Source organism: Bos taurus, chromosome 23 (assembly GCF_002263795.3).
Source record: "Bos taurus isolate L1 Dominette 01449 registration number 42190680 breed Hereford chromosome 23, ARS-UCD2.0, whole genome shotgun sequence".
Taxonomy (NCBI): Eukaryota; Metazoa; Chordata; class Mammalia; order Artiodactyla; family Bovidae; genus Bos; species Bos taurus.
In genome coordinates, this window is record NC_037350.1 from 32540911 (window position 1) to 32568878 (window position 27968).

General features: G+C 42.7%; 1 protein-coding gene and 1 long non-coding RNA gene across 10 annotated transcripts in view; one reads left to right on the forward strand and one right to left on the reverse strand.

Annotated features, from left to right (window-relative positions):
• CARMIL1 (capping protein regulator and myosin 1 linker 1) overlaps positions 1–27968 on the reverse strand; it is a 306909-nt gene that overhangs the window by 273696 nt on the left and 5245 nt on the right. The window lies entirely within an intron of this gene.
• LOC132343682 (uncharacterized) overlaps positions 1–27968 on the forward strand; it is a 138637-nt gene that overhangs the window by 82111 nt on the left and 28558 nt on the right. Inside the window, exon 3 of one of the 2 annotated variants that reach the window (XR_009492650.1) lies at positions 1–27524. This exon is cut by the window's left edge and continues 41194 nt beyond it. The exons of the other annotated variant lie outside the window; for it this stretch is intronic. This is a non-coding gene — a long non-coding RNA (uncharacterized lncRNA). Of the gene's footprint in view, positions 27525–27968 lie in introns of those variants that run through there. 2 annotated transcript variants of the gene reach the window in all.

A 27968-nucleotide genomic window follows, 5' to 3' on the forward strand; every position in this document is an offset into this window, starting at 1 on the left:
TGGCCCTTTGGCATACGATGGCATAGCCATCTTTTCCAGAATCATTAAGACAAATAAAAACTGAGACCCTCTCAGGCCCTGGGGAGACAGCAGTTCTCCAGCTGTCCACCAAGCTGGAGAACCACAAGGACAGTGTTTCCTGACAAACACAAACAGCCTGATTTGTGTGTGTCAGGGCTCACTCTTGACTCCACACAATGCTCTGCCTGGCAGCCAGGGTTCCCTGTAGGATTTTTAACCTGGTTTAGGGTAATCATTTCACTAATTAATTGAGGCTCCTTTCAGTTCTACCTTTTGAGTTGTAACAAGCATTTCTCAGCTTGTATCAAGAAACATTCTGCAATTTAATGTCACCCACAAACCTCATCAGCACTGGCTTCACTACTAATAATGAGACTGAAGACTTTCAGCTATGACCAAGGCTTAACATTTAGCCTTTTTTCTTTTTCAAAAAAGGAACAAATGTAGAACAGTATGTCTTAAATTTCACAGTATTTCTTAAACATTATGTGCACATAATCACTTAGACTGCAGGCACCAGTTTTGTAGGTCTGAGAGGGGCCAGCATTCTCTAGTTCCAACAAGCTCCCAGGTGATGCGAAAGACACTGGTCCATGGACCACAGTTTGAGTAGCAAGGGACTAGGTAGACTCTGCTTCTATTTAAGTTTATTGTATCTAATTCTGAGTGAGCACAGAGAAAGAAAAACTAAGCTTAGAAAACTGATGCATCAGATCCTAGAAATTTTTTTGGAGAGAGGTACCTTCCTATGTATGACAAAGGTGTGACACAAAGCATACATTTTGTCAGAGAATAAGATTTCCTGCATGCATACTAAGCTGCTTCAGTCATGTCTGACTCTTTGCAACCCCATGGACTGTAGCCTGCCAGGCTCCTCTGTCCATGGGATTCTCCAGGCAAGACTACTGGAGTGGGTTGTCATGCCCTTCTCCAGGGGATCTTCGTGACCCAGGAATTAAATCCATATCTCATATCTCCTGCATTGGCAGGCAGGTGCTTTACCACTAGTGCCACCAAATCACATGCCTTGAAGGAAACACACCCACACACACACACAAAAAAAAAGTTGGAGAGAAAGGAAGGAAGGAAGTGGTACTTATCAGGAAAGCTGTGGAGAGCCAGGGCCCTAGTGTGGCACCCTCCAGCCCAGAGCCAGTACGTGGGGAGGCCTTAGGTTGACAGTGGCAGGGGCAGCAGCTACTGTTTCTGCAAGTGGAACGTTTGTAACTGTAGAGTACCTATCATTCTCAACAGTGAGCAATGAGCACGAGAAGGATCAAAGCCAAGGCTAGAATTGATGTGCGGGAGAAAACCTCACCACAACACAGGATTCCTAGAATTAGATAGGGTAGACTGGAAAATGTTCCTTCAGGCAGGGGAAATGAGCACTGTCCTTATAATCTGAGATATATGGCCTCGTCCACATTCCTCCCTGACTTCTGCAAACAAGGGAGGGAGGCCGGCCGGCTACTCCCAGGCTTCAGTTTCCTCATCTGAACAATGGAGAAGATAAGAGAATCCACCTCATGTATTTACGGAGCAGTTTCAACTGCTTACTTTATATAATACAGGCATATAGGAAGCCTTTAATACATGGGAGCTTCTATCGTTTTTCTTTTTTCTCTATTCAACAAAATGTGTGTGCAGCGGAACACACAGTCTCTGAAGCACCAACCCTTCTATAATATCCTATGACTCAGTGATTCTTTTCAGTCCCCTCTAAGACTTTGTTGCTATTTCTCTGACTCTAAAGCAAATCGGCTCATAAGCAAAATCTTAAATATGTAGTCAAATCTAAGCATCAGAAAACTAAGTTATGATGGGGCATTTGTACACACTATAGCCATCTCTGTCATAGCCAGGTCTTACAATAAAGCCAAGTATATGCTCAACTGCTGATAAATATCTGTAAGGAAAATGAAGATTCCATTAAGAAAACAGATATATCAGCATGGATATACAGAGCTACTAACAGAGAGGAATAGCAAAAATTAGTTTGACTATAATTATGATATATACACACACACACACACATACATACACATTAAAGAAAAATAAGCTAGCTTTAAAATTGGGCAGAAAAAGACCTGCCAAACAATTCAGACTTTCTCTATGATTCTTTTTCTTTAAATTGAAGTATAGTTGATTTATAAGGCTGTGTTAGCTTCAGGTGTACAGCAAATTGATTGTAATAGATATGTTCTTTTTCAGATTCTTTTCCATTATAGGTTATTATAAGACATTGAATATAGTTCCCTGTGCTATACAATAGGGCCTTGTTTCCTTCTATATAGTAGTGTGACTCCTCAAGGATTCTTTATTTCTTTTACCTACAATATTTCTCCCAATGTTCAAGTGTGTGAACCACTATCATTAGAAAAAGATCAACTAAGAAGAAAACACAGAATAACTGAACACACAATTTAAAAATCTCATTGGACTCAATGTACTATCTTTTCCACTTCTTGTTTCCCTGGGACTCGCTTTAGCAAAATTCATCCTGCGCTTTACATCCTTTGGTTTCTCATGCTCATTCCAAGGAGTGAAAGAAATCATTGAGAGGCAAGAAATCAGAAGGACTTGGCCAACCTGCAGATAAGTGAGCCCTAAAACATATTTATTTGAAAGTTCAAAACATCTTTAAAATATACTACTTCTGGTTTCTCCCAAATAACCTTAAAAAACAAACAAACAAAAAGAGCTGTTTTCCCTGGGTAACGACCTAAAAACCTTAGAAATGTGAGCACTGTTGGTGCACACAAGCAAGTCTTTGTCCTCAACTCTCTGCTCAACTGCTAACTCGTTTCCTGGTCCAGGAACCCAGCCCCTCATCCCCAAGCTACACCGCTCACCCTGCCTTTTCGATTCTAAACATCATCCATCCAGATGGGTCTCAGCCAAGCACCCTCACCCCAGCTTCCTTCTATCCACTATCTCTCTCTGCAGCCTTGGAGACTCAAGAGCACACTGATACTAAAAACACAAAATGATCAAAGAAGCAACTTGACCAAGGAGAGAAAAGTCCCAGGGAAACAAGCTAGGCCACCCGAACTGGGCCTGTGGGCAAGCGGGGCAGGGGGCCAGGCAATTCCTGTCCCGGCAGGAAGGCCATCCCCCAGGTGGGCTACAGGCTGCACAGAAGGGTGGGAGGAGAGAAGGACCCCTCTCTCTCCCTCTGGGCAAATATTCAGGTCACTCCTTTCGTAAATTTAAGGACAGTGTGTTTCCTCTCCTATTAACCATTCCCACACTTAGGGAAATAACTCCATTCATTAGGAGAAAAAGAAAAATTATTTTCCAGCTGAAAATGCAGGAGGCAAGCCCAGCTCACACACAGTCTTTAGCAGGGTTCTCACAGGTCCAATTTGAGAGGAGGGTTTTTTTGCCATCCTCACAGACTGTGCTTCACTGAAGGCAACAGGAGCAATTAAATGAAAGCTCTTGGCAACTCAGAACAGGAAACAAGGATTTCTTCTCCTCCCCACTCATTCCCCTCCTTTGACTTTTTTTTTTTTTTTTTTTTAACGGAGTCATGCAAAGGAAATTTCAGGCACAGGCATGAACAGAGGTGGGACATAACAGAATTCTGCCAGCTGTTTCCTTAAATAATGCAAATCCCCTTACCACCTGGCAACACTTCAAACAACTATCTTCAGTAATTTCTTAGGGAAAAGATAAGTTATTTGAATATCCCAATAAGAAGACTGAATGACCATCCCCCTCTCATGAAAGTAAACTCTGAAAAATTTCCACATCAGAATATTAATTTTCCAAGCAAGAATGTATCCTCAAATAAAAAGACTTATCACACATTAGAGGAAAAAAAAAATGTTTGGAATTAAAATTCCACATGTATTATGGGTGTGGTCCTCAATTTATGTTTTTATATTCATGAAATTTTGTCTTTTTAAAAGCATATGTTTTGCAATCATCCTGGCTATTTTCCCAGGAGGAAAAATAAAATTGGTGGAATAAGAGAAAGAATGCCTAAAATTTGGAAATCATCTTTGGGATCTTAGCGACTGATGGTTTCTTGTCTTTGGGATATATACTCTCATAGTAAAGTAGTTGAGCAGTCGAATAAAATTTCAGCAGGTTTATTACAAACCAGAGGCCCAGTCCTTGGTGAGGCTGCTGGAAAGGGCATCCTTGGTGCCTTGAAATTTATTCGGGCTCATCCAAAATGAAAGGGCGTGGGACAAGGTGTAGAGAGGATGGGTCAGAAAAAGGTTTTCGCCCTTCACCTTGACAAAACGTCTTCCAATTTTTTAAGTGTGTAACTTACAACGTATTTAATCATTAATAACTAGATTTTAAGTCCTATGGGCATGGGATCATTTTGCTGTTGTTGCTGCTATTGGCTTCCACAGGACACAGCACGTGGTTAGGCACACGGTGTATATACCATGGATGTTCAAATCAGTCATGCTGACCAAGGGATATACAATGCACCGGGAGTTTGATGGGCGCCTAAAGCCTCCTGGAAGAAAACCAGTGACTGGGAAACAAGGGTGGGTGGGAAGGCAAGGCCTTCAGAATCACCTCGGAGTGATTTTGCATACTACACATCCCCTGCCCCTCTGAGATTCTGACAAATCCGTATGGGTTTAGCCTCTTCTGGCCCCCTTGCACCCCACCACAGCCCCACTGGAGAAACGCTGCCCAAGTGTCCTTGGTTTCTGAGGGAGGTGTCTCATCTCAGGTGGCGGGGGGCTGACGGCTAAAGATCTACAGCTTCACTGTATAACCTTGGCATCTCCTTCAGGATAGGAGGAGGGGCTGTCACCTGAATCTGATGCGTGGAGGTGGGGACCTTCACCTAACATCCTTCTTTTCAGTTCCACATCCTCTAGCCACTGCTGCCAAACTGAGAGCTTCCAAATCCTGGGTCTGAGCTCTGTGGGGCCAACTGGCTCATTTCTCATTGGTGGCCCTCTTTGAGACCTTCAAGTCCAATGCCTCTGCTTGATCAAGTCAGGGACCCCTCCCGCTCCTTCCTAAAACCTGCTGACGGCTCTTATCCGCTCTGGTCTCTGCTCCTAGTCTCCCACCTTCTTAGGGCCTCTCTCTCTTATTCCTTTGCTTTCTCATTTTAGAAGTGTTTTGGAAGGACTCAAGATATTCATGTGCTCAATCCACCATGCTTTACCAGGAGTCCTTGTGATTGCTTCTTTACTTCTATGTCTCCCCGCCAGATTCGAAAATCCAAAAGAAGAGGGACCATACAAACCTCACTTACGATATATCCCTAGAAATTAGTACAGTCCCAATATACAGTAGATGTTTCAATATTTTTGAATAAATGAATAATGCTAAAAGCACAGAGACTTCCCAAGTGGTTAAGACTCCTTGCTTCCAATGCAGGGGACTTGGGTTCGATCCCTGATTGGGGAACTAAGATCTGACATGTCATGCGACATAGCCAAAAAATTCTTTTAAATAAATTTTTTAAAAAAGCATAGAGATCACAGAACTTAAAGCTTTCAAAGGATCTTCAGATTTTTAGGTTATCCTCTTTTCTAGCTCTGTATCTTTCCACCTTCAAGTAAGATCATATTTAGACTTCCAGATGAATAACCTTATTCCCTTTTCAATAATCCCTACTCTTCCACACTTCTCTACGACCTAGACAGCAGAGTACATTTTACATTACAATTCACTATACACTCACACGTAGCTGACAAAAATTACTTTTACACAATATTTACCCTTCCCACAAGGGATGCTCTCTGATATCTTCTACTCTATTTAGTTTAGCTCTTAAAAGCTCTAGCCATGATTCACTAAACCGATTTCACAATCTACTCATGGGGCACGACCTACAGTTTGAAAACCATTTTTAATCATACTTTCAGGTCTCAGCTTGGAATATCGTATCCTCAGGGGAAGCTTTCCCTGGCTCCCACAATTATCTGACCCCTCTGTGATGTAACAGATATGTGGAATGGGAAGGAGATTTAGGGGATCTAAGAGAACTGAACACTTGTGTTCATGCAAAATCTTGTACACACATGTTCATAGCAGCATATACGTAAAAAGCATAAACAACCCAAATGTCCATAATGGATGAGTGGTTAATCAAAATGTGGTATATCCAGACAATGGGCTAGTATTCAGCCATAAAAATGAAGTGCTGACAAGCTACAGCTGGGATGAACCTTGAAAACATTGTTAAAGGAAGTAAACCACACATGAAATGTCATGTGTATCCTTTTATGTGAAATATCCTGAAGAGGCTAACCTATGGAGACAGAAAGTCGATTAGTGGTTGCCAGGGGCTGAGGGCGATGAGAGGATTGGGGTGAGAGCTAAAAGGAATTGGGTTTCTTTTGCAGGTAACAGACTTTTAGAGTCTCAAACTGTAGGTCAATTTTAGATTGATGGTGGTGATAGATGCTCAGTTCTGTGAATACACTAATAACCACTGAGTTACATGTGCTTTCCTAGTGGCTCAGACAGTAAAGAATCTGTTTGCAATGCAGGAGACCTGGGTTCGATTCCTGGGTCAGGAAGGTTCCCTAGAGAAGGAAATGGCTACCCACTCCAGTATTCTTGCCTGAAAAATTCCATGGACAGAGGAACCTGGCGAGTTACAGTCTTGGGATCACAAAGAGTCAGACATGGCTGAGCCACCAACACTGAGTCACATACTTCAAATGGGTGTATCTCATTGTATATGGATTATATTTTTAACAAAGCAGCTAAAAAATAACAAAGGTCTAGGGGGAACCCTGGGAAGTGGCCTATACTGCAAGAGGCAGGGGAGCATCTATCTCCCTTACATTTAATCCCTGGCTTTTGCCATAAAGCCGGATGCATGGCAGAAGTTCCATGACTATTTAGTGAATTAAATAATTGACTCCATGATGAGGCCTGGGTGGGCTTTCTCCTCAGGCAGACACTTCTACCTCAGGTCAGCCTGAGGTTAAAACCCAAAAGAGAAAATGGGCTTTGCTTTTATTAAATAATCTTCCATCTTCACTAACAAAATAACCTAGATTCTAATACCCTTGATTACAAACTGAAGGGTTTTTTACTCTTCTACTGTTCTAAAAAGAAAAGGTTGGCCAACAGTACAACAGTCTGCCCCCCACCCCTAGCACCCCACCTAAAATCAGCCTAATAACAGCTTTCTCAGCCACACTGAGAAAGGATCATTGAAAACCATGCTGCTCAAAGCTATGTCATGCTCTGCAGTGGACTACGACCTCAAACTGCTGATGTTAAGCTTAATTCCTATAAAATTATAGTTTGGCTCAGCTACAGAAGGCAGTTAATCACCAAGAGACCAGAAATAAAGGCTCAAGGAAACTAAAGTCATGAAAGCAGTGTTTTGTGCCACTGCTATTTTTTTAACTGCTACTTTTGATAAAAATATATGTTCAATATGGAGTTTTTAATCTACACAGCCTTTTTTTTTTAGCCTGAGCATAACTGCAGAGCTACTTCACTGAAGGTCTTATCAGTGTCTGAAAAACAACATCCAGTCACCTACCATGACAACACAAGCTTGCTATAAATACGTGGATAACATTCTGACCCAAGAGGTGAAAATTCTGGTTGCCTATTAAAAATAAAACCAATAACCACACACACACACAAAAAATCCTTCACCCATCCCCATCTCTAAAAAAGTCTTTAAACTCCCAGTTTACATGCCTACAGAGTGGCCAAAGAAAAAGCGATCTAAACAAAATAAGAACTAATACGACCTAGACTAACCCTAAATAATATTCTTTCCCACACTATTTCAGCTCCCAATGGAAGCTGTTCCCCAATACCTATTACTCCCATTTCTGTTTTATCACCTTCTTTCACATTTATGTTAATACCAGGAATACTTCCCATTCTGCAACCAAGAGAACTTTAATATCAAATCTTAACTTTGGCAAAATAAAACTCAAAAATAACTCCCATGTGTTTCTTACAAACTTATCTCTTTTTCAAAATATTTTAGAGGATGTTGCACATCTAATCAACATAGCAACAATTATTGCAATATCAAGCGCCAAAACAGTGGCCATCAATAGAAAAATGCAGCTCAGGTCAAGCGATATCTACTGAAATGCAAAACACAGGTACCCAAACAAATGAAATTCAATTAGGACACTCCATGACAGAAATACATGACGTGTTAACAAATACACTCTGTTCAATTTTCTAATTTAAAGTTTCAAATGACTAATATTTGAGAATACTTCTTACAAACACAGGTACTATTGCCCACTTTTAAAATCACCAGGACACTATAGAAGAGAATTTGCTGGTTCCTCAAAGTCAAACATAGAATTATCATACTATGCAGCAATTTTACTCCTAGATATATACTCAAAAGAACCAAAAGCAGGGGCTAGTACATTAATGTTCACAACATTATTCACAACGGCCAAAAGGTGGAAACAACCCAAGTGACCAGTGACAGATGAATGGATAAATAAAATGTGGAACATCCATACAATGAAATACTGCTGCTGCTAACTCGTGTCAGTCGTGTCCGACTCTGTGCGACCCCATAGACGGCAGCCTACTAGGCTCCGCCGTCCCTGGGATTCTCCAGCCCAGAACACTGGAGTGGGTTGCCATTTCCTTCTCCAATGCATGAAAGTGAAAAGTCAAAGTGAAGTTACTCAGTCACGTCTAACTCAGTGACCCCATGGACTGCAGCCCACCAGTACTCAGCCATAGAAAAAAATGATGCTCCAGTACATGCTACAATGTGCTTGACCCTTGAAAACATTATGCTCCATGAAATAAGTCAGACACTAAAGGAAAAATACTGTACAATTCTACTTATAGGAGGTACCTAAATGGGCAAATTCATAGACACAGGAAATAGAATGATGGTTTCCAGGTGCAGAGAGAAAAAAGAAATGAGGCATTATTGTTCACTAGAGTTTCTGTTTGGGATGATGAAAAATTTCCGAAAAGGGATAGTGGTGATGGTTAGATTGTGAATATGGTTCATGCCACTGAATTTTACACTGAAAATGGTTAAAGCGGTAAGTTTCATGTGATGTATTTTTAACCTTTTTTTTTTTTTTTAATTTTTTAATGATTGAGGCATATAGTGACTCAACAGACATGTCACCAGTGGTAGAGACAGACACAAGCATCCCTTTCCCATCCCAGGGGCCAGTAACCTACACGAGGCTACATAGTCACAGAGGAGGACGATGGTCTCCAAGTTCTCATGAGAGAAATGTTGTGTGGCTTTGTTTTGTGTGCTCCCTGTTCAGCAGCTGGTACTACCCACAAAAAAAAAAAAAAAACCACTTTAAAATACAAAATTATTAACAGCCCCCACTGCATACAACTCACTAGATAAAACTTAAGAGTCCAAAGTTGAGACTGAGGGCACCAGCACTGAGAGAGCACGTCATATGATGGAACCACTAACTGCCTCGTCAACCTGCCACTTGTTTTAACTACTCAGCAAAGTCAATGTCGGCTGATGTGCAATGATAACGCTTAGAGCAAAGTGCCAGAGCTCACCGTGGGGAGTTGGAGGAGCATGGTGCGGGGGGTGACTGGTGAATCATTTTACCTTTTGAAAAGCAAAGAAATGAGGGCTCTGAAAGGAGAAAACTCTTCATGCATTATTAACTAAATGAACTGGGCCCTCTTCTCCTAAAATACTAAAAGCTCTACTTTCCACTTACTCTCACAATATTCCCAGAAGAAGGCTTTTCTGTCCCCACATATTAACTGAAACAGCAGAGCTAAGGATGTTTACTTTTTAAAAAAATGTTTATTTACTTATTTTTTATTGACTGGCTGTGCCGGGCTCCGTCGCAGCGCGGGCTTTTCTCTACTTGGGGCGTGCAGGCTTCTCACCACAGTGGCTTCTCCGTTGCAGAGCACAGGCCCTAGGACACGAGAGCTTCAGTAGTTGAGGTCCCCAGGCTCTAGAGCTCTGGCTCAGTAGTTGTGGCACACAAGCTTAGTTGCTCCTCAGCACGTGGGAGCTTCCCGGCCCAGGGATCAAACCCATGTCTCCTGCACTGGCAGGCAGATTCCTTACCACTGAGCCACCAGGGACCTTAAGGATGGTTCTAAAGCATGAGCATGAACCCTCAGGTCTCCCAAGTCCCCACACCACGAGACTGGCTCTGTTAGTGCCCCACACCCTTCCCCAACTAGACAGATACCTAGTGTCCCTGTTTTCTTGCCACAATAACAGCAGGGGGAGAATTCTGCTCAGAAGATACAGAAATGCCAGAATCTAACCCTGCTAAACATGTTCAACAAAGCTTCTCCCACCTCTGATGGAACTCAAAGCCTCAAACGCGCCACAGGCCAAAGAACCAGACTTCCCAACGGGATTTTAACCTCAAAGTAATACAGGGTATTCAATCCGAAAACATGATGCCAATCTCTCCTGGCAGGGTGCAACTCAAGGGTTCCTGGCAACTGCTTTGTCCTGGCCTCACTAATAGAAGTTTTCAGTTTTTCACAGTAAAATTACAATCTTTAATAAGCTCTACTTAACATAAATGATAAGTGAGGAGTGAAAACTCTGAATCCTGGAATCTTAGATCAAAGGACACATTTGTCTACTTGAATGTCCTTTAGGAGATCCCAGTTATGAGGTCAAGCAATCAGCACTTGAACTAGTCCAGTTCCAAGAAACTCAATCCTCCACTGGCCACACAAGTCAGCAAACAGCTCTGACTGTTTGGGAGATTTTTTGAGTTTCAAGACTATCCTCAGGCCCTAGTCGTTTTTATCCATTGCCCCTAGTTCTGGACTAGAAACAATAAACCTATGCCCTCTTCTCTGCGACGGCCCCTCTGCGCTACAGAGAAGGACACCCTCATAATAAAAACTGCACACAGTCAGTGAGATTAATGTAAGGGAGCTTTCCCTGCCCCATTTCTCAAAATTTGTTTTAAAGTGGAGTATTCTGAAATTACCCTAAACATTTATAATAAGCGGTTAATATCTGACCTGACTTCTCTTCCTCAAATCAAACCCAACTGAGAAGATTCCTGAAACATGTGTTTCTTCTTTAACTCAATCCCCAAGGCACTGTCTTCTTCCTTCCAAACATAGCTCCTTTACCCACAGATGGCAACCAATAATTTGGTAAATGAAACATTTTAAAATCTTCCTAAAAAGTAGGATGGATGAATGTGTCTTGACAATTTTTTTCCCCAACTGGCTAATTTGTAAAGAATCAGAAGCAGACACGACAACCGTCCAAACGGATATGCAAATTCTAATATATAGGTCCTTTGTGTAAAAGATAAAACATTGAAATAAGTTGTCAGCCTTGCTGAGTTCCTTGGAACACTGGTGCCCTAGGACATGTTATTTGGTGCTTCATGAAATACACAGTGTACATTAAGTAAGAATGCTAATGGTTCTGAGAATAGAGAGAAAAGAAATCTGTTTAGGTTTGGGGAACACAGGGTCAAAGTACTTAGGCAGCAGCACTTCACTATTCATATCTTATTCGTATCTTGGGAGCAGGATTTGTTCTCCAATTTAGGAAACAGGCTTGGAGCTACACAAGGTTTATAGGCTAAGAACGGTTGTTAGTAGAACCAGTAGGAAATGAGATGCTTTCTTGGCTTTTCCAACAACTGTAGGTGAACTTTCAGATGACAGTTTTACTTGTTTAAAAATAACAAAATCGCACACTATAATTTCATTACACAAAAGCAATGAAGTGTCATCTCTGAAAGCCTAAGAAAAGAAATCCTTTCCGGCATCAACAACTCTCACAGTGGAAAGAAAGACTATCCTTCCAGGCAAAGGAGGAGCCAGTAACCAGCAAAAAGTTGAAAGTACATCCAATTTCTCTCCCATGTAATTGATGAAACCAAGCCTTCACAAACAGGAAATAAATCACTCTCTCTGACATGATGTGCAGGAACAGAAACAAAAGAATGACTCATTTGCACAAAGGTTCACATTCCTAAGACAGCAGCAGAGCAGGGAGACAGGACCACCTTTCTTTTGGAACCACCTTTCTTTTGAAGCATCGCATAACCTCCCAGGTTAGGAACTGGGCATAATGGCAAGTAGAGCTCAAGTGACTGAGGCAGGGAGCACTCCATGACTTTCCTGACTGCACTAATCATTCTGATAGAAGCAGAGTCCAGTCCCAGTGTCTGCAGCTGACCATTGCCCCACCCCACCACATTGCTGGATCACTGTTATTAATCCCTGCATCCCACACAAAGCCAAATTAAAGATGCACTACATCAGATAAGGCTACTGATTAAAGAAACTTACCAGGTCCCTGAGAAAACTAGTCTGGACTTGAAATTTGTGCTCCAGGCCTGGGTCCTGTGTGGGTGTGGGTGTGGGTGGGTGAGATAGTCGCTCAGTCATGTCCAATTCTTTGCAACTGCAGCCCACCAGGCTCCTCTGTCCATGGGATTCTCCAGGCAAGACAACTGGAGTGGGTTGACATTCCCTTCTCCAGGGGATCTTCCTGACCTAGGGATCGAACCCAGGTCTCTTGGATTGCAGGCAGATTCTTTACCATCTGAGCCACCAGGGAAGCCCTTAACACAAACCGAGTCCCTGAGAAAACCAGGTGGGGCTTGAGAGCTATGCTCCAGGCCTGGGTCCTTTACTAAGCGACTCTTCTGTCCACCATGAACAGATCACTACTAGAGGTAGAGGAGCTTGATACTCAAGTACAATATGGAAAGAGCCCTAGGCTCTGGAGCAGTTGACAATCTCCTCAAGGATACTAATTTGAGAATAAGAGAATCCTGATTATGTTCTTGGTCAGGCCCCAAATGTTTTAAGCCGGACTTGAAAACAAGCACTGGCCTACATTCCCAGAATCTATTACCCTAAGGGAACTCAGCCAACCTTCAGACAACAATGTAAAATATTCTGTCTCTCCACTCACTCCCTTTCAGAGGGATTTGTGTAAAGAATCCAATTGATGTGCTACATGAAGGTACTTGTATTCTTTCCCCGGTTTTAATGGGAAAGAGAGGGAGGAAGAGACGACTGTGGAGATGAGGGAGACATTAAAACTATACAGGGGCGATGCCAATAATTCAAACTGGAAAAATTTCTGTAGGCCCACTGGATTTTTAGAAAACTATTCACAAGGTTCATTTCAGCCTTCTACTGCCTGTATTTCCATTGTGTGTGTTTTTTAAGGGTCTAACTCTTAGCATATCCCTCAAAAGAGATGGTACCGAGATACCTTCACAGGAAATGCTAAGAGGAAACATTGCTGGAGTCAACGCAATAGATCCTTGGAATGACTATAGAGAGTTGGCATCTTTGCTCCACCCTAAGGAAGTAAAAACCAGGCCTGAGGTTTCCTGAAATATTCTCCAGGCAGGTTTCTTTGGGGCAAGTCAAGATAACATGCTGAACCAGACAGCTTCCATCACTCATTCTTTCCTGTAAGGTTAACCTCAACTGCCTACTGGGATCCCAAACAGAGAGTGTTTTAAAACAGGTGGGGGCCACCTGGGTGCTCCTGAGGCATAGCCAGGCTGAATCTCTGCTTCAGGGAAGCAGCAGGCCATGAAGCCGGTCTTCTAATCCAAGTATGGATTTGCTGGGCTCGTCCAGGTGGCAAAGAAGAGACATAAATTGAAACTGCCTCAGCAAATGATGATCTACCATGAGGATACATAGAGAGGCCAGAAAGACTGGAAACCCCAACTGTAGCTGCCCAGTTGGATCTCATAGAAAACTAAGAAATACTCTTCCAAGATACAATCAATAGTTTGATTCCCTCTACTCAGCTTTTGGAATCGCCCTCCGAAAGCAGCTGTCCAGAGCTCTGTCAGCCTCTTCCTGCTCCTATTCTTGCCACAGCTGGTGTATTGACAGCCTCTTCACACTCCACGGCTTCTACTTCTACAGGGCTTTCTTCTCTGCCTCATGCCTTCTGCTCCTTCTGTTTTTGCTTCTCTCCACGCCTCAGACTCCCAAGGGGAAGAATCTCTGTCCATTACAGATCAGTCCTCTTGGGCGGAGCTGAGAGATATAGACAGTTGTTCGACCTACAGAGGATTGCCTTGGCAGTCACAGCCACCCCTGGTTCAGGGATGCTGAGGAAAAGAAACCCTGGAAAGGCAGCTGTGGACATGACGAGCTCTCAGAGGGCACCAATATGACCAACAGAGATCTAGCATGACCTGCCTAGTAAAAGACATTCTCCTAATGTGATTTCAAAGTTCTTAATATGGTGGAGTATGACTTATTTCTCAGTAGGGCATAGTCTACAGGTATCTTAGTTGGAGCTTACTTGAGACATCTCAGTAACATCTCAGTGTTGCTCAGATTTCAGTGTGCCTCTGAATCACCTGAAACCCTTGTTACAGCAGACTGCTGGGCCCGCTCCCAGAGTCTGATTCAGTGGCTCTAGATGGGACACCCATGAATCTGCATTTCTAAAAAGCTCCCAGGTGGTGCTAAAGCTGCCATTCTCAGGACCACATACTGAGAACCAGTGGCCAAACCAATGGTTTTAAGATTAGGTATCTTAAAAGAAGACAAAGCTCTGTTTGGTGCCATCTGTTCTTTCTGTTGTATACAGATATAGGGATCTAAATACTTCAAAAATAAATACCTAAAAATAAGTGTTTTAAATAAATACTTATTTTTAAAGTATTTTTAAATCCACTCGCGTATGGATTTTTAGAGCTGTACTATAGAACTGTGAATTTTCAGACCTCAATATAACTTTCTAAGCTAAGTATGATAATGTATGCATTTGCCCTCTGTCACGTGGAGACCGGCTGATCTAAACCAGTGGTTCTCAGCTGAGGGCATTTCTGCCACCCAGAGAATACCTGAGAATATCTGGAGACACTTGAAACTGTCATAACCGGGAGAAGGGAAGGGAGCTGCTGGCATCCAGTGAGTAAACAAAGAATGCTGGTAAAAACCCTGTAACACAAAGGGAGCCCCCACAACAAAGAATTATCGGGTCCCAAATGTCAGGAACAGTGCTGAGCCTGAGAAACACTGATCTAAAGGTTATTCAGAAAGTTGAGAATCCAGCATGGCCTGGAGGACTGAGTCTCAAGCACGCCCAGGCGTCCTCAAGTGTGGAAAAGCAGAACTACAGAAGCCCATGAACCCCAATAAAGCCCCTCACATCCAACAAAAGCCATCAGAACCAAAACCCAAGAGGAAGGAATCTGAGTGAGGCACCAAGAACAGGTGGCAAGGCCCACAGCAGCCCCACAGGGATGAACGGGGCTAGGGAGAGGCGGGGGCAACAACTGACCTTTGGGCTTTTTTGAGATCTAACTTGGAAGTGAAAGAAAGATTTGAGTATACTTCTGGACACATTCAGATCCACAGGGAAAAGGAGGCCAAAATGGTATCCACAGAAAATGTACAGTCCTGTCTTCAGAGACATATATCTCAACAATGCACACACCTAAATCCTTTCTGAAAGTTTTTCTTTCAAAATCCATGTACCCTCTTTAAGAGCAGCAGAGTGAAAAAAATCCTAAAGCCATTTGTGGAGACAGCCAATATGGGTTTAAAGGGCTCTGAGCAGAAGAAACATCAAAACAGGTATCTTGCACAAAGCCAGGAAAAGAGGCAAAGTAGAAGTACTTTGTTGGGGAAATTTATATAAAATATACCCAAGTCATCTATGACTGTGGATATAGAACCAGGTTCTCAGATCAGAACATTTAGCATGGTGTACTGTAGCAGCCTTCTCAACAGCAATCAGAGCTAAGCCTTCTTGAGGACTTGCTCTATGCCAGTCACTATTTGAAATATTATATATGGAATGTTTCATTTAAGTTGCAAAACAAGTCTCAAGGTAGGTTCTATTATTACACCCATTCTATAGATGGGAAAGTGAAGCACAGACTTCAGTTAAATGACTTACCCATCATTAGACAGTAGAGACAGTAGTTTTAGGATTCTAACCCAGGCAGATTAATCCCCTAACACTGAGGAAGTTGCTAACAGAGTGGGAAGTATAAAATGTCTACGAAGATATTTAAAAAGAAAAAGCCATCCCTGAATTTCAGGCTAACTACTCCACAAGCTCTCCAGAATATGAAGATAAGGAGCCCTTCTCTGGTGGATAGAGAAACCGGCTATTCCCGGAGAACAAGAGCCAGCCAAAAGGGACACGGCAGGAAGGCTTCCTGAACACACAGCGTCGCTGACAACACTTGTTCAGTCCACCAACAACCCGCACACTGTCAGTATAAAGACAGATGCAGAGACTTAACTCTCACAAGTGGGAGGACCCTTAAACTCCAAGTGACAAAGTGCTAATAGCCTCCCCTTTGCTCCAAGTGCTTTGTTAACTAGCAACACAGGACAGGAAAGGACTGGACCAACTTCTTGCATCCAGTACTTGTGAAGAAAGAGAAATATTAAATAATGAACCAAGATAACACACCATGTTCCTCACAAAGACCACTTGGAGGAGTATAAAATGATGGAGGATTAAGGGCTATTTGAACTTCAAGAGTTTTTTCTAGAGAGGCAAACTGTTGAAAAGGCAACAGCTCCCAGAACTTCACAGTTTATTCAGCAAAGATGAATTTTGAGGGGATAAAAGTTCTGATAAGGAGCGGGATGCCCAGGAGATTTAAATGGAAACAGCCACACAAAGAAGCCAAGTGCCAAATGAACTACAGCCTTTCTCTGCAGGCTGGTTTTGATTTCCATCAGCACAAGCAGTACCTGTGATTCAGTGAACTAAGTTGAACAAAAAGTTTCCCCAGACTGCAACATTTTTGCTACTCCAAGGACACAGGCAAAGAGCAGAAACTGGCCAGTGGCAACTTAAAAGAAAAAGAGCTGAGATTTTCTGAGTACCAAATTGATTTGTCCAAGAACCAAAAATGCTTCTCTCCAGGTCTTCATTCCATTCTCATGCCTATGGGGAATGGTCCAATCATCTTTTGGTTGCTAGTAAGAACTGATTTCAGACAGATGAATTCAGCAAACAGAAAATGCCCCCGGGTAGCACCTAACCATTGATGGAGGAGCCTGGTGGGCTGCAGTCCATGGGGTCGCTAAGAGTCGGACACGATTGAGCGACTTCACTTTCACTTTTCACTTTCACACATTGGAGAAGGAAATGGCAACCCACTCCAGTGTTCTTGCCTGGAGAATCCCAGAGATGGGGGAGCCTGGTGGGCTGCTATCTATGGGGTCGCACAGAGTCAGACACGACTGAAGCAACTTAGCAGCAGCAGCAACACCTAACCAACCAGCCGGGACATCACTAGCCATACTGTAGCTCAGATTCCACAGGAGTGTTGCTGGGCCCCTTAGGACCAGAAGTCAGGGATCAAACTGCAGAGAAGTGGTCTTAAAAGAGACTTTGCAAAACTTTACTAACATTATTATTAACTCTTATTAACTTTCAGAACTCTGATTTTGTTTTGTTTTTCCCTTGTCTGTTTCACACTGGGACCAAGCATGTAACTCTGAAAATGGAAGGGGTCCTATGTGCTTGTTTTCTGAGAAGCAAATAAGGAGGTCCCTGAGGACCCTCTTCCCACCTGCCCGTCTTGGAAGGAAAGACAACCATAGGCAACGCGGCACCCAAGGGCAGCACTGAAACGAAAGAAACGCAGGCTGAATGCTGAACACTGGAGGGACTCATCTGGGAAGATGGGGCTCCAGGAGGAGCTGCTCAGTGAGGGAGAGCCCACAGGTCCTGGTGACCTGGACATGCCCCCTCAGGGGTGGGGAGATACAGAGAGCGTGAGGAAGTAGAAGAGAAGCAAGAGCTACTCTACAGGTGCCGGGGCTGGGTGGGGGGAGGATCATTGCCACTTAAGAGATGGATGTTAGCTACAGAATATTCGATATTCGTTGGAAGGACTGATGCTGAAGCTGAAACCCCAATACTCTGGCCACCTGATGCGAACATCTGACTCTTGAAAAGACCCTGATGCTGGGAAAGATTTAAGGCAGGAGGAGACAGAGGATGACAGAGGACAACAGAGGATGAGATGGCTGAGTGGCATCACCGACTCAATGGACATAAGTCTGAGTAAACTCTGGGAGTTGGCGATGGACACGGAGGCCTGGCGTGCTGCAGTCCCCGGGGATGCAGAGAGTCAGACACAACTAAGTGAATGAACTGAATGAACTGTTAGCTACAGAGGAAAAGTCAACTGCCTTCAGAACTGTCCCAGAGAAAAAGCCACGTCCACTTTCCTTATGATACTAAAATACCTTCTAAGACACCATACTTATTGGCTTACCTGAATATTGGCTTAGGGTTCTTCTTGGCTGTATTACATTCAATGAAAGTGAGCCTTATTAGTTGCAAACCTGCTCAACTACCATTAATCAGAGCACTTGAGGACTCAAGAAAGTCTTGAAACCAGGGCAAAGATCAAGGATCTAAATTGTACAACAGTTTCACACTGAGCCTGGGTTCAGCCAAGAAAAAGTTGTGGCTGACTCGGCAGGGTCCGACAAGTCTGACAAGTCAGGGTCCACCAAGACCTGGGACTCCAGAACCCCATGTGCCACCACCATCAAACACCAGAGCCCAGGGACTCCGTGCCCGCAAACATATTGCAGCAGGAGAGAAAGCATCAGGCAGACCTAAAAGGGCCCTAAACTGCAAGGAAAAGTCTGCCTCAGAAGCCCTTGCCCAAGAAATACAAGGACCTAAAAAAAGGAGAACCAGCCACTCTGCTAAGCAAACCTTTCTAAAGACAATAAAACTAATGAGGTGGGGGAATTATTCTCTATTGAGACTTCCTGAATAACAATCAGGTGAAAAATAAACACATCCTTTAAAAAGTCTGTCAGCCAGCAATTCCACTGCCAGGAATTTATCCAAGAAAAATAAATGTGAGGATATACACATTTATAAGGCAAAATACTGGAAGCAACCTAACTAGCTCATAATTAGTGTTAGCTAACTATGGGCTAATGGAGTGCCAGGCAGAAATTTAAAACAGAAATATGTATTATTGTCATGGAAAGTTTTGACCACAAAAAGTAAAATTTTAAAGTGCATTACAAAATAGGATTTATGATTCCATTTTTAAAATAGATCATATAGTTTATGTATGTTAGCATATAAAAGTATGGAAAATACTGATTTTTTTCCAATGATTACATGTAAATTGATAGGACTAGTGACGCTTCAATTTTCCTTTCCTATTTTACAACTTGTTAGTAAAGCAAATAGCATAGATACTTTCAACATTTTAAAAACAACGAGAAAACTTTCATTTGGCCAAAGCAACGTGCCACTGGTATTCTTGCCTTGGCCAGCTGCACCCAGATCAGTGCTTCCTACAGGGTCTGAAGAACAGATTCTTGATGCCACACACCACATGGCCCCCTTCAAGAGGCACAATCCACAAAAGGCCACTGAAGGCTCTGAGAAAGGTTGTTTAATTCAGGTTAACAGTGTATGCCCAACATCTGTGATCCACAAATTTTAAAAAGTTTAAAAGGCTCACTGATAAAGTAGGATGAGGCTAGACCAAGGCGATCTGAACAGTGAAACATCTGAAAGCAACATTCTCCAAGGATTAAGATTTGCAGGAAGTGAGAATATTTCACCTGAGGACTAAAAGACCAAGGAAAAACATGGTATGTCTTCAAAGTCCTGACCCACACTCATGTAGGAGGGAACAAAACTGTCCTGTGATGTTCCAGTCAACCACACTAGAATGAATTCAGAGAAGTTATTGAGAAGCAGATTCCGGCCCAAATTCAGAAAGGGCCTTCAGAGTCTCTTGCTTTTCCCATCACAAGATAATGAAGCAAAAGGTGGATACCCAGCTATCAGGGATGCTCCAGAGGCAACTTCTCATAGGCCAGGGTGCTTGGTTAGATGGCTACCAGGAGCCCTCTAGCCCCAAGATCCTCTGGGGCCAGATCTGAACAAACACCCCAAGGTCAGCTTAAGCCAGTCTGTCCACACCAGATTGTCTCCTGTGCCCCTAAAGCCCAGGATCAGTAGGAATCGACACACATCTGCCTCCTTAGTGGGAACTTGGCACAGTCATCTCAGACCCTTGCCACAGACTGGAGATTCTCTCAGTATAGTTCAGTTGCTCAGTCATGTCTGACTCTTTGCGACCCCATGGACTGCAGTACACCAGGCTTCCCTGTCCATCACCAACTCCCAGAGTTTACTCAAACTCACGTCCACTGAGTCGGTGATGCCATCCAACTATCTCATCCTCTGTCGTCCCCTTCTCCTCCTGCCTTTAATCATTCAGTACAGTTCTAGGCATTTGTATGTCCCTGCTTCTACCTCTAACAGCACTTGCTGTGCACTTAGCATGTCTAAGGAGTCTAAGAGAGCTGCTGCCCAATGTGCATCGAAAGATAATGTTTTCAGAAAAGAAAAATGCTCTCCCAAAACCAAGGTGAGGGAAAGGAACAGTGGGTGAAAGTAACACGGTTTTATTCTCTGACACACACACACTCCATCCTTCTTTCCTTTTTATTTTACCCCTCTTTTCTCAAAGAGTTGAGGAAAGTGATTTTGAGTGAGAGAGAGAGTCTGTGTGTGTGTACTGGGGCACAGGAACAAAGATTCAGACAACAATAGGCCCCATGTATCCCAATCCAAATCCTTGTATTCTGTTAAAACACAGCAAGCTTTTTATCAAAGGGGAGGATGAGGAGAAAGAAAAGTTCTATCCTTCAGATTTTAGTTGCATTTTCAATTTAACAACAGATATTAACAGTGCTTCTGATGAAATGAAACAAAGTTGCTACAGTAACCTTTCACTAAAGCCCATTTTATTTTCTGTTTCACAACCAAGAAAAAAGGAGTTCTCCCAATTCACTGCATATGCTGGTTAGATTTCTGGGCTCCTCCTTGTCCACAGTGCCCCCCTTCACAAGACTCCAATACTGCCTCTCCTCCCTTCCCTCTCCCCTCCCGCAGGGTGGACCTAAATGCCCTTTCCCAGGGTGCCTAAATCCCAGAGGCTGCAAGACAGTATCTTTTTAAGAAACAATGAAAAGTTACACCAGGCTGATGTATGTTCAACAGCTTCTTGCCCACGGTCATTTGACTCATCTAACTCAACTACAAAAGAAACTGGGGCAGACGCAGATGAGAAAAGTAGAAAGTAAACGCAGCTCAGGTAACAAGTTCAAGTTGGCCAGAACTACCTCCTGGAAACACATGCCCAGAGCCAGAGCCTGCCTCCAACCCCCTGACCAGAGATCAATGGGAGCCCCAGCTCTGACTAGGGATAAATTCCAAAGCACTCAAATACACATTCTCTGATTTTGAGTTTCCCAGAAGTTTTACCAGGACCCTTAGCAACCATGTGCATTCTCTGATACCCACTCCTGACGATCATTGCAATGCTATTGCCATCTTCTAAAGCTCCATTTTCTAAAGGCATGTAACTTCACCCAGGTGCTTTGAAAACTACCTGTGCACTGAATTGTAAGTGATCCTTAAAAGCTGAGACTCCTAAGAGTTTCACAAAGAGAACTGTTCAAATTACCCAACAACTGGTACAAGAGCTTCCTGCAGAGGGAAGTAAACTTGGGGGCCTAGAACAATGATTTTCCAACAGTATTTCTTCAGGAGCCACTGCAATCTACAAACATCTGACATGAATTTCATTCTTACAGCTGGTAGGAGGAAAACACAAACACGTGACTTGATACTATACCACATTTAACTTATTAGCAATCAACCATGAGGTAAAGTTTGCTGTTAGGATATTCCATTTTTGTGCAGCACTCAGGATAAATGTGGCACTTAGGTAAAGAACCCATCTGCCAATGCAGCAGACATAAGAGACTCAAGTTTGATCCATGGGTCGGGAAGATACCCTACAGGAGGGCATGGCAACCCACTCCAGTATTCCTGCCTGCAGAATTCCAGACAAAGGAGCCTGGCAGGCTACAGTCCATGGGGTTGCAAATAGATATGACTGATTAAAACTTTCCAAATTGTCAGGATAAAGCACCCCCATCTCTATCTATTTGGAAAGCATCCTGAGATTGCAAAAGTTACCTATTATAAAAACTGTGATATTTGTACTACTTAACAGGTAAATAGGGACACTCTATACTAAGCAGCCAAAACATAATTTAATCTCCCCTCTATTTCTGACATATGTTCATCAAAACAGCCTCATGAAAAATTAAAAAAAGAAAAGAAAAAACACCCTCATGGAAATCACTGAATGAGTTTATTTTGGATTTATTTGGATTTTGTTAGTTTATTTGGATTTATTTGGATTTTAAATAATAAACTTGCAAAACGTAAACTCCTAAAATAGCAGTATTTTACTGGCCCATGATAAAATATGTGCTTTTAAATGGTACAACTGTTTTTTGTTTTTTGTTTTTAAGTCTGGAAAGGTTAGTATCACCTGAACGTGGCTACAAAACAAAAATTCCAGTGTGAGTATTTGAGAAGTGACTACACCCTGGGTCATGCTGCTGAATCAGGTGTTAGGAGATGGGGGAATTAGGGAAATATTAAACAGACTAGTCATGCAAAGTGAGTATGGCCTCATGTAGAAGAGCAATGCTTTCTGTATCAGAGACTGAAGTTTTCATTAATTCATGCTTAGATGGGCTGGATGCTTACAAAACTCTTAGGTGAGCTTTATTCTCTTTTTCATGCATTTTTAAAAATAAGCAGGTGTGAGTGGAGCTCATATTTTAATGAAAGACAGCACAGTCATCAAGACATTTTAACGACATCCCAAATAATGTCCTTTTACTTTTCCTCACTTTAAAAGTCAACTTACAGTTATTCCAATCAAGCCTAAGAGGTTCCAAAGTTATAAATAAATAGCCCAACAAGAGAAAATACATTAAAGAGCTTCCAGGTTAACTTTTCAAGACTAAATAAGTGAACAGCCAATGAAGTGTTTTCAAGGAACAGGTGAATAACACGGTTAGTTTCATGTCGTTTCCTCAACCTGCTCAGTCTACTAAGAAAGGAAGTCCTGCTTCTGTCCCCATGTAAGAGGGAGGTGGTAAAATAAGGGATTGGCAAAGATGATCAAACCCAAATCCCAAAGTGAAACAGGAAAAACAAAGCAGAGACCAGGAATGGGCCTTCCACACACTTCAAAGGCATGGTTCTAGAGAGAGGCGCACATTGCTGTCCCCTAGGCGAGCAACAGCAGAAAGAGGGTGGGAAAAGGGTGTGAGACACCTTGCTTCCCCAGACAATACCAAATCTCTAGATCATACATCCGTTGCCGATAGGACTACACAATGATATAACCATGCTGGAAAATGAAAAACGACAGCTTCTTCTAAAATGAGATAGGCAATTCCTATACAAACCCACAATTATGCTCTCTGGCATTTCAAAGGGAGAAACGGAGACTTACTTTCACACCAAACTCTGCAAACAAATGTTTATATCAGTTTTATTCCTAACAGCCCCAAACTGGAAATAGCCTACAACTCTGTCAGGGAGTGAACAGTGGGTAAACAAGCCGTGGTATGTCCATACCACAGACTACTCCTCAGAAACAAGAGCGGAAAAGGTGCAATGGACACACACAACTTGGCTCAATGTCCAGGCAATTAAGTAGAAGCAAAAAGACCCAGTCCCCAAACGGCACATATATTGTGTGATTATACTTATGGGACACTTTTGAACTGACAAGATTACGGACATAGAAGACAGATTCTGGCTACCAGCAGGCAGAGCAGTGGCGAGTCTGAGGTTGTGGACCTGAAAGGCAACACGAGGCATCTCTAAGGTGATGGAAATGTTCCAAATTTTCCAGTATCACTGTCAACAACCCGTGGTCATGTCCCAGAATTTTGCAAGACAGAGGAGACTGGATAATGGATACAGAGGATCTCTCTCCATTCGCTCAGTTGTGTCCGACTCTTTGTGACCCCATGGACTGTAGCCTACCAGGCTCCTCCCTCCATGGGATTCTCCAGGCAAGAGTACTGGAGTGGGTTGCCGTTTCCTTCTCCAAGGGATCTTCCCGACCCAGGGATCAAACCTGGGTCTCCCGCATTGTAGGCAGATGCTTTAACCTCTGAGCCACCAAGGAAGCCCATTACTTCCTATGCATGCAAGTCTACAGTTACCTAAAACTGCAACATTTAATGTATAAGAATGAAATTCCACTTTTAAAAGTCCAGGTACTAGAAAAATTGGGTGGAGATTCAATTAGCAGATGGGAGGAAAAGGCTGGCCATCTAACACAGAATCACTTCCTAATAACACCCTCTAAAGACAAGACAGGAAAGTATCACAGAAACAGATGGCACAGTGCCAGTGTGGCCTGCAGCAGACCTGCCCAGCCCTTTATTAAAGTCCAGGCCGAAGAATGTCCCCTAGGAGGACATTCCAAATGACGGAGAGCCTGTTCTAGCCTGTTCCATGTTCACTTTAACTGTTCCATCCCAGTTTCCCAAACTATGGTCAGTAGGGTTTCTGGCCATGTAAGTTTGAGAACGACAGTATATTCCATCTCATTCTGAGAAATCCACTATGCACATGAGTGTACCAAAGTCTCTGAGTCAAAGTCGTGCAGTAAAGACACTGGTTGATCTTTGTTTAATGTTTGATTGCCAAACTTGTTTGGCCATAAAACACCCTCCCCTGAATATCCTACCATTTCTGATTTCATTGGACCAGCACACACCTTAAGAATTTCAGGTTTCATCAGTTGCCTTCCATCTTGCTTTCAAGGTAACACAAACAACTGGGCATTGAAATCATCTGTGCCACTGGGAAAACAGAATGCAGAATCCTTTGGTTCCTTCTGCTTTCTCATTTGTTGATCATGTTCTGCTGCTGCTAAGTCGCTTCAGTCGTGTCCGACTCTGTGCGACGCCATAGACGGCAGCCCACCAGGCTCCCCCGTCCCTGGGATTCTCCAGGCAAGAACACTGGAGTGGGTTGCCATTTCCTTCTCCAATGCATGAAAGTGAAAAGTGGAAGGGAAGTCGCTCAGTCATGTCCGACTCTTAGCGACCCCAGGGGCTGCAGCCCACCAGGCTCCTCCGTCCATGCGATTTTCCAGGCAAGAGTACTGGAGTGGGTTAGGCAGTGTTAAAACCCATCCCAGTTAATCCACAAAGAAACCATTTACAGAGCACAGACTGGGCTCCCTGTGCTACACAGCAACTTCTCACCTAACACAACTTTGTTTTTAAAGAAAAAAGTAATATTTAAATTAAAAAATAGAAAAAAAAAGAAACTGTTTACAAATAGATACTTTTATAAGGCCTGTTTCATCAGAGAAAGGAAGCGAGGCTGAACAGTGTTATAAAGTGGCTGGGCTATGGTGTGAACCAGGCAGGATTCAAGGCCCAAGGCCTTAACCGCTGGGCCCTACGGCCTCCCGAGGGAGGAGAGGATAAAGTTTACGTGGTGGTCATTAGGAACAGGTGGTAGGAAGAGACCTGTTTAAACAATCCCAATTTTCACCTGATCCCGACTGCAAGAAAAAGAATTCGCTTTAGGCTGGGCCATTTTCCACCCCATACCCCTTGCTCCCACTGTACTTAATATGTCTCTAACACGCCAAGCTCTCTCTGGCTTCCAAGCATATTCTGCTTTCTTTGTCTAGAACATGTCTCTACTCTGTTCCCTTAGTAACTCTTGTTCATCCATTGGGTGGTAGCTTACATTTGCCTCCCTTCTGCAAGTCTTCCCTGACCCTCTGGGTCAGGGGTTCCTCCCATGTGCTTTCAGTCATCCTGCTCACAGCACATCTCAAAGCATTGCCTGTCGAGATGTCTACCTCCCCAACTAGACCCTGGGCTCTGAATCCCATGAAGTCAGAGTCGACGTCCATCTTGGACATACCATGTGTCTGGCTCATGCTCAGCAAGTGTGGAACCAAGCAATGAATAATGTATCAACCAACCAAATCCATACAGGGAGCTCTAATCCTTCTAAAGTCCAAGTCTTTGTGAAAGTTCACAACCACCGAACAACAAGCTGAAGGATTGTTTTGTTTGAGTTTTTTAGTATAATGGTGAAATGGTAAGACAGGCCTGGGTTCAACTCCCGACTCTGTCATTCATTAGCAGGATGACCTGAAACAAGTTCTTTAGCTTTTCCAGATCTCAGTTTCTGCAAATGCACATGTAAGGAGGGCCCACCTCAGAGGGCTACTGCAGGAGCAAATAAAGCAATGCATAATTAAGTGTTCAACAGAACATGTTATACAAATGTTCGTTATCATGACCATGAGAAGATGAAAATAAACTCTCTATGAAAAATGGAAGCTGGAAATAGCATAGAGTCTCTAAATGTAAAAACAAGGAACCAAGTCACTCTCAGCTTTACAGGAAGGAAGGGCACTAGGGAAAGAAACGAGAAATAAAAATCAAGAAATGCTGAGTCAAGCCAATTCAAATATGCCCTATTTTATGGGACTGACAGCCAAAAGAAAGTCAGAAATACAAATTATAAGGGGATTCCCCCAATGTTTTAAGTAATTGAATTTCTCTAAATTCAGAAAATCAGCAACTTAAGGTGAATTTGTAGACCATCTTGCTCACACCTGAAGCTTGTCAAACCTTGAATATTTCAATTAACAATTCTTGCCCCTGCAAGTAAGGAATAGCTAAAACAAGTTTACCCTAAGCTACTAGAAACTGCTTAGATTCCAGATTTGGGGAGATAAATGTTTAAATTCAAATACATTTGTAATTTGATTACAACCTTAATCAACTCCAGCTAAAGATGAACTCCCCCCCCCAAAAAAAAATCTTAACAGTAAGTACCAATCATAACTAATTTTTAAGGGTGCTAACATTATTTTATTTGATGTTTAAACTTGTCTTTGCAAATTTTACTCATGACATGGGTTTCTTATGCTGATGAATAGTGTCCATACCAACTAGCACTACATACCAGGTTAGACTGTTGCAGGAAACACGACCTGATATTTGAATAGTAAAAAGGTGAACCCATCTTGTGCAGTAAACATGTAAAACAAGTGGCAGGAACAAAATTTCTTCTCTCCACCCTACCACTGCCGAAACATACCTGTACCCTCCGGCTACACAATATTAAGTAAAACACACCTTAAGGAAATTTACCCTTTATCAAAACTGAAGCAGAATGATGATACCAATCACTTCTGCTATTGATAACCATAATTATACAGTCTGGGTAAACACGTTTCGTTGCAGGGCAAAAGTCACTCCATCAAGTTTTTCCACTTAAATTTCTCTGCCATCCTGACTTGTACACAGAGAGAAGTCATCCATCAATAAATAGCATAATCCTTCCATCCATAGGAGAAGGCAGTCAGATGTTTTAAAGAGATTCTTAAGACAGCTGCCATGAGAAAGATATTTCAAATTCTGTGGCAACTTCAAATGAAGAAACAGAATATTAAAAATATTCTTTTAATGACACATGCTTGAGGTTTTAAAATACTCCAGAAGGGGGAAGGGGGGAAAATTGGCAGGAGATAAAACAATATTCTTGAAATACTGAAAACTGTTGAAGCTGGATGAAAAGGATACAAAGTTTAATATACTATTCTCTACTTTTGCATATGTTTGACAATTTCTAATGATAAAAAGATAAATAAGAGTAAACAGACTATTCTCTCTAACAAAAACACAAGCCAGGTGTATTTACCTAAGCTTAAGGTTTGCCACAATTTCAACACAGAAACCATTAAAACTACACAGAAGACTTTTCACCTCCCTAAAGGTACGACTCAGGCGCTGACAACTCCCTAACAATCCTGTGTTCAACAGGCTGATCCCTCAAGCCCCCAAGCAACTCCTCTCCCAAGTTGGAAGGAGCCCCTCAAGTTCCATCAACACCAGCAGACATACTAAATACCTAAGACACCAGACTGGTGGTACTCACATATTGGCTAAGGGTTAATCTTAGCTACATTTCATGCAATGAAAGTGCCATGGGCCTTAGCAGTTGCAAATCTGCTCAACTACCGTTTACCAGAGCCCTCAAGGACTCAAAGAAAGCACTGAAGACAGGGCAAAGATCAAGCTGGCACTGTGCTCCCCAAACCAATGGATCCGGA